Source organism: Nyctereutes procyonoides, unplaced genomic scaffold (genome assembly GCF_905146905.1).
Source record: "Nyctereutes procyonoides isolate TBG_1078 unplaced genomic scaffold, NYPRO_anot_genome, whole genome shotgun sequence".
In the NCBI taxonomy this organism is placed as follows: Eukaryota; Metazoa; Chordata; class Mammalia; order Carnivora; family Canidae; genus Nyctereutes; species Nyctereutes procyonoides.
This window is the reverse complement of record NW_026575049.1, coordinates 7,884,198-7,891,572: the sequence shown is the minus strand read 5'-3', so window position 1 is coordinate 7,891,572 and position 7,375 is coordinate 7,884,198. Positions and strand designations below refer to the sequence as shown.

The 7,375-nt window shown below is 36.2% G+C and overlaps 1 protein-coding gene across 1 annotated transcript in view; it reads right to left on the bottom strand.

The window, feature by feature from the left end:
• Nucleotides 1-3,810: 3,810 nt before the first annotated feature.
• Nucleotides 3,811-7,375, bottom strand: part of LEMD3 (LEM domain containing 3) — a 73,003-nt gene continuing 69,438 nt past the window's right edge. Inside the window, exons 14-15 of the transcript XR_008664891.1 lie at nt 6,245-6,409; nt 3,811-4,064 (exon numbers count right to left, since the gene is read on the bottom strand). The gene's annotated coding sequence lies outside the window, so the exon portion shown is untranslated. The remainder of the gene's footprint in view (nt 4,065-6,244; nt 6,410-7,375) is intronic.

Genomic DNA, 7,375 nt, shown 5'->3' with positions numbered 1-7,375 from the left:
GGGGCACCTGGGTGGCTCAGTGGTGGCATGATCCTGGGGTCCCGTGATCGAGTCCCACATTGGGCTCCTTGCATGGAGCCTGCTTCTCCCTCTGCCTCTGTCTCTGCCTCCATCTCTTGTGAATAAATAAATAAAATCTATTAAAAACAAATTTAGTATGTAGCAGGCAATGGGGGTAATCAGAAGAGCATCGTTGGGAAGGCCACTCAGGCAGGTGCAGATACCCAGACTCAAGGTAGAGTCCCTAGTCTAAGATAGTAGTAGTAAGACTAGAGATGAACAAGATGTTGTGACAGGAGTTGCCAGATAAAACACAAGATACCCAGATAAATGTGAATTCTAGACAAACACCAAATAATTTTTAGTATGTCCTAAGCATTTCACAGAGCATCATTCATAGTTTATCTGAAACTCACTGTAACTGGACATTCTACATTTTTATTTGCTAAATCTGGCAACCCTAGAGGGAAACTGAACTTATGCCTACCTCTTACTTCTCTGAGGCAGATTCTGAAACAAAATGTATGCAATGTGACCACTGTGAAAAAAAAAAGTCATTAAGATCTAGTTTGGTTCTTTGGTGGCTCTTGAAGAGATCCATAAAGTTGTCAAATAGTTCTTTACAGACCTGTTTATTTTCCAGCCAGGGCATGAGCCTTACTAATGTTGTGGCTATATTCTATTCTCAAATATATGCATTTTATACTATCCAGGACAAATCTGCATGAATGTGTGTGTCACGTGCCTGCTTAACATACAGGTTAATTAGCAAAGAAACCACCAACTCTCAGATGCCTTGGAGAGAATACTGATTAAGAAACATGGGTTGGAAGATACAGTCTATCACCCCCCACCCACATACATGCATACACATGCACAGACATGCATGAGACTAGGCAGGTAGGTTTTCTCTGTGGCCTTCCTCAACTGCAGTGTATGGTATTGGTGGGAAAGAAGAAAGGGCTCAGACAAGGATGTCCCTTTCAGTGGAAGAAGAGGGGCAGTTGAAAGATTCAAAGGATAGCTTTTTGAGGTGGTAATACAAACCTGAAAACAGGGAGGAGGACTTTCTCAAAGCTTCCAACCCTTAAGGCCTTATCATCCCCTGGGTGATGCAAGTGAAAACCCAAAACCCAAAATAGGGCTGCAGAGCTTTAACCTGTATCTTTCCTAGTTTGTGATTCTGCTTGAAATTACCTTCCCCACTGAGTGAAATAAGTCAATCGGAGAAGGACAAACATTATATGGTCTCATTCATTTGAGGAATATAAAAAATAGTGAAAGGGAATAAAGGGGAAAGGAGAAAAAATGAGTGGGAAATATCAGAAAGGGAGACAGAACATGAGAGACTCCTAACTCTGGGAAACGAACGAGAGGTGGTGGAAAGGGAGGTGGGCAGCGGGGTGGAGGTGACTGGGTGACGGGCACTGAGGGGGGCACTTGATGGGATGAGCACTGGGTGTTAAGCTATATGTTGGCAAATTGAACTCCAATAAAAAATAATAATAAATTAAAAATTAAAAAATAGAAATTACCTTCCCCAGGTGCTGGTGTCTCATTTGTGGAGGCTAAAAGGTCAAGATAGCAAGGAGAAAGCTGGTTTCAACACATTCCTCTTGTAAACATAGGGACCGACTAGGATTCAGAACTGATGATCAACAGTATTTCCAAGAACAGCCCACAGTAACATCAGGAGGCCCACAGCGCACACAGTTGGGGAACATTTTGGAGAAGACACCAGGTGGAGGAAAAAATAAGGTTTACCTTCATGATCAACCTGTGGCTTAGTGAAAGCTGCCCTTGAGCAAAAGTGAGTATTGTAAACTTTGGGGTAGTTGAGCTATGGAGCAAGACTTGGATACTGACTGGATTCTCAACAGTAATAGAATATAGAAAAGGAGAGGAGAGTCTTCTATTGCAACTTCCCAGAGTGTAATGAGTGCTTCATAAATAAATGCTGTTGACTGACCCTTCAAATGGGGGTGGGAAGATGGAAAGGGTATTATTGTTGAAGGGGGAAGGAGGTAAGTGGTTAATTTATACAGGCTAATTTATACATTTTTTTCCTCATAGGAAAAAACTAATGGACCAAATAAAACTATCATCTGCTTATCTTTCCACAGTGGGAAGAAAGGAAAAAAAGAAAGAAAGAAAGAAAAAAAAAAAAGAGTTCTTTCTAAAAACCATTTGGCCCAGGGCATGATCCCGGAGTCCTGGGATCAAGTCCCACATCGGGCTCCCTGCATGGAGCCTGCTTCTCCCTCTGCCTGTGTCTCTGCCTCTCTGTGTCTCTCTGTGTGCCTCTCATGAATAAATAAATAAAATCTTAAAAATAAATAAATAAGTAAAATAAAATAAAAAATAAAGACCATTATATTCTGCTCCCAGTAGTAATAGAGCTAGAACTACAAGTAAAACTGGCTTGCATTTAGTGAAAACATGTAATTATATCACAACCAAAGCTCTGAAAACTCAAGATATTCAGTGGAAAGAAATCTCAGAGACATTTACTATCATGATCGAAGTAAAAGAAAAGCATTAAAACAATAAAAAATATTTTCCAAATGAATCCAGTGACACTCAGCTAATTTCATGTTACTTCACATCAGTAAATAAAAAAACAGATCAAGAAATCTGTACCTTAAGTAAGCAATGATGTTATAAATATGAATGAAAGAGCTCTGAACTATTTCCAACTTTGCTTCTGAAATTCCTTTGGTCTGACGGTAGAACGTATTATTTCCTGTTCTCATACTCCGTGGGAAGTAGCACACCCATTTCAATCTTCATCACTTTTTTCCTGTATCAACATCCATGGGAGGAATTATTTTGGCGCTGCCCACCCTAGGTTGCTATCTCAGATCCAGAAGCCATCTGGCAAGGAGTCCCAAACTTTTGTCAGAATTACCTGGAGAGCCTGTTACTATCCTGGGATCTTTTCCAGATACAGTGATTCAGCAGGTTTGGTGAATGACTCAGGAATCTGCATTTCTAACAAATACCCCAGATGGTGCTAGGAGGGGTGGTCCACATATCCTTCCTTCAAGAAATTCAGTATTGAGTATTTTTCATGGCTACTTTGCAATCGAAGAGGGTAAGTTTCAACCTCTCTTTTCTATAATGTCCTTAACAGGGGTAGACAGGATTACAGGAAAATATATGAGGGCGTACATAACAGAGCTTTCATGACCTTTACAAAATATATGTTTACTCATAATCCAAATAATCAGGAAATTCAAATAAACTAGAATTTTCACTTTACCCTATAAGTGAGGTTAATTATAAAATGAGGCACTGCAAGATTCTGACTTGCTTCCTGAGTCATCAATGATTAAATGAAGCTCCCTAGAGTTTTAGCACTGTGAATATTTTATTGTATTCTTTGAAAATTGGTTATTTTAGAATCAGGTTATAACTCTTAGGTAACTGAAATAACTAAATTTATTAAGATATATCTTTAAAAATTACTCCAGGTTAACAGGAATTTTCTGTACCAATCTAATACTAGAATATGAAATACTGTATTATAAGTATATATGTTTTCTGAACATAATGAAAGCAGCATTCTTCTCTAAACATTTTAATTCCATGGGGCAACATTCATTCCACCAATTTCCAAATATGATAACACTTTGTCACAACTAAATAGTATTTTAAGTATATTTAGCTGCCCTTGAGGAAAACCAAGAAAAGCGGCCTTGATTTTTCCATGTAATTAAAGCATAATGGAAAATGAAAATGGTAATTTTGTATATGATCAGACTATTATTGAGATATGACACATTGTAATTTTTGAAAATGTGGCTTTATTTAAATGTGAAACTGTGTATAATTTACGATGATGAAATGACAGAATGAGTGTACATAGAAGGCTAATGGGTAGTTCTTCAAATGTGAGGAGAAGATTCAACCCACAAGACTGCAGACTGCAGACTGCTCACAGAAAGTCTCTCCTGCTCATTCACTGTCTTGCTCTTCACTCGTCTCTGTTGCTCCTGGGATCTTCCAGGGATGTGATGTACACCGTACCAGACAGCCTCATTGTTACCAGATTTCTAAGACTCCTATAGTTAAAAGATTATACCAGCCTTTATGTTTAGTGTCACAGTCAGGAACATTTTAATAACACAGGACTAACTGTAGACAATCATTAGAGAAATACAACGGGTCCATTCCCATCAGGTGCTGACACCACTCTAGTGACCAACACTACTGTGGTTCTAAAGATGATGATTCTAAAACACTGTCATAGCTGAGATCTGAATCTCAATGCTATTGAGAAAAAATAAATTGACATTTAGATTTTCTGCCTTTTTAAAGCAGAGGCATTGAGCACAAAAAGGAAGAATTTGGGGGCACAACAGTGGGGAAAAACAATAAAATGCATAATTTAGGAGAGATGAAAGACTAACAAGGTATATCATTTCAAAGTAAGATAAAATGGGAGAATACATTAGTTTCAAAAGAACAAAAATAGTTAATAGTGAAGAACAACAATCACCTATTTTAGAAATAAAGGAAGAAGTCAAAACTTAGGCAACCAATAGGGACATAACAGATAATTTACCATTAATAATATGTTTATTTTAGGTTTTTGGTCAATATTTTTTTATGAGATTTAAGAAGTTCCCTTCTAGTTTGCTAAGATTTACTTTTTTACAAAAAAAGGTATATGTATGTTGAATTTTATTAGATGGTTAACTGCACCTTAAATGAGATGATATTTCATATATTCTGTTAATATGACAAATTATATGGATTTTCTAATGTGAAACCAGTTCTGCATTCCTGGAGTAAATCCGACTTGGCCATGATGTATAATTCTTACTTATGTGTTGCAGGGTTTGGTTTGCTGGCCATTTTGCTTTGTTTGGGGATTTTTGCATCTTTTGTTCAATGAGACTGGACTATGATTTTTCCTTTTCTGTTTTCTGCATCAAGGTTATGCTATTCAGGAATGCATCCTCCTTTTCTACTTGCTGGGATAGGGAATATGTCATTTTTAAAAAGGGAAGCACTGAAGAGCTTATCAATTTTCAAAGGTCTCATTAGTTAAGAGTTACTACAATGAAGAAGAGCAAAGAGATGTTAAAAATAAAGCATATTTTCAAGCAGTTGGGTCTCACAGACCTTGATTTGGAAATGGTAACCGGGATGTTATATGATGGACATTTTACATTATTTTATTTCATTCTCTCGACTATACAATCATTATCATTTTAAAAATGAGGAAACTGAGTCTTAGACTACTTAAATAACTTGCCTAGAATCATACAACTACTATGTGTCAAAGCTGAAGTTTAAGGATGGGCTTCACTCCAGAGTGCTCTTAAACACTCCTCCTTTTTCCTTTTTTTCTCTCTCAATGCAGGGATCCAGTATTTTGGAACAAATTTCATACACCTGCTAATAGTAACAACCCACAGGTCTGCAGCCAAAATAAACATAGCTCTTTTCCAAAGTGCTGAAATTATAAAAAGTCTAAAATGCCTCAGCTTCACTGCCAAAGGTTGGTAATGATTCAAAATATACTAACAGAGGAGATCAAATTAAGAAAATGGACTAAAAATAATATGGGAATCCTAATTAAGGTAAACATTTATATATATATATGTAATAAATGCTCATGGAGAAGTTTTGTAAAATACATATGTAATCCAACAGATTGGACTTCACTACTAAATTCCGAGTATTTCTCTCCAGTTGCATGTATATAGCATACTTCTTTCACTCTAGACACAATTTTTCATTTCTAACAATTCTAATATAGAAATTCACTTTACAATCAATGGTGCCTTTAAAAAAATCAGACAAAAATTACTGACAAAGTTACAAAAGATTAAAAAAAATGCTGTCTATCTACATGAAATCCAACTTCTGCCCGGGGACTGATGTTTGCTTCTACCTGGGGGAACTAGCAACTGTGAACACATTTTCTCTTTGCTTGAAGTTTTCTGGGTCATGGTGGTTGGTGGTAGGAATTGGAACCACACCCTGAATGAGGACCAGCTGTTTCTTGCTATCCCTTTCCAGAGACAAGTCCGGTTTTCATTTATCCTGACTCTGCCTAGCTTTATGCCAGGGTCTTCCATCAGAATTCCTATCTTGGGTGTTATTTTTGTTGTGGTTTTCTTTCTTAGTGCCAGAGAAAATGATGCCTCTTCCAACTATCTTATATGAAATACAGTATATTTGAAATAATAAACATGCAATTTAAGCAGCACATGGACAATATTTTCCATACCTTATTTTCAAAGATATTTTAATGATTGCCCAGGATTCCATAATTCATAATCCATTTTCATTTTTGTAGATTTCAATTGCATCTCATTTTTATCACAGTATAAGGCTGTAATATGATTTTCACATATCTTCATGTCATTTCTGATCATTTCTTCAGAATAAACTCCTAAATTAAAACAAGATCAAAGGGTATAGAGATTAAAACATTTTTTAAATGTATTGCCAAATTGATCTATTAAAAAACTCATCACTTCATACAACTACCAGCATTTATGTAAGAGGCCTATTTCCTCTAAACTAAAATTAAATCTGTCAAATTTCTTATGTAACTTCCTCAATTGTTAATTAATTTGCATTTATGTCTGTGGCTGAATGTTTCATGTATTTATTGATCGTTTGCAGCTCTTCATTTGTGGATCATCCCCTGATGTCATTTGGCTATTTTCTATTTGGATGTTAGTCTTTTTTATGTTAAAATAATTTTTATTTGCAGAAAAGTACTGCAAATCATATATGCTGCTACTGCTAGTATCTTTCCATTTTCCATTTGCTTGTTTTTTAATTTGTTCTTAGACTTTGTAGATATACTGGTTGTTTTTGTTTTAATATAACCACATGCAGCATTTTTTTTTTCTGGTCTCTTTATTTCTGTGCTAAACCTTGTATCAAATGTTTTCCTCTGATTTTTTAGCTATTTTATAACTATTTCTCAACTCTTTATTCCTCCTGGAATTTATCTGGGTATGTGTAAAGGACTAGGAACAGGTGAAAACTACACAAGGCTGATACTAATGTAAACTGAGGTTACAGTCTGAAGTGAAAATAAAACTGGAGTGAATTCAAAGATTCAGGAAAAAAGTCTAATCTGCCTCCTCATCCATTTTTTGCTACAATATGCTATTTTCTTCCCTAAACCAAATGACTGTTTGTATAATATTATTCATGTTCCCATTGTTTGCAGCTAATTGCTTAGAACAGTGCTCCCCAAACTTTTTTGATTCATGGCACAGAAAGAAAAGGAAAATCATTGTACGGTGCACAGTTAAACAGAAGAGGCTACATAACAACTGCCAGAGTTAAGGAGGCCTTGAGCTCCACCACACAGGGCATATTAGCACATCTGTAACCCATT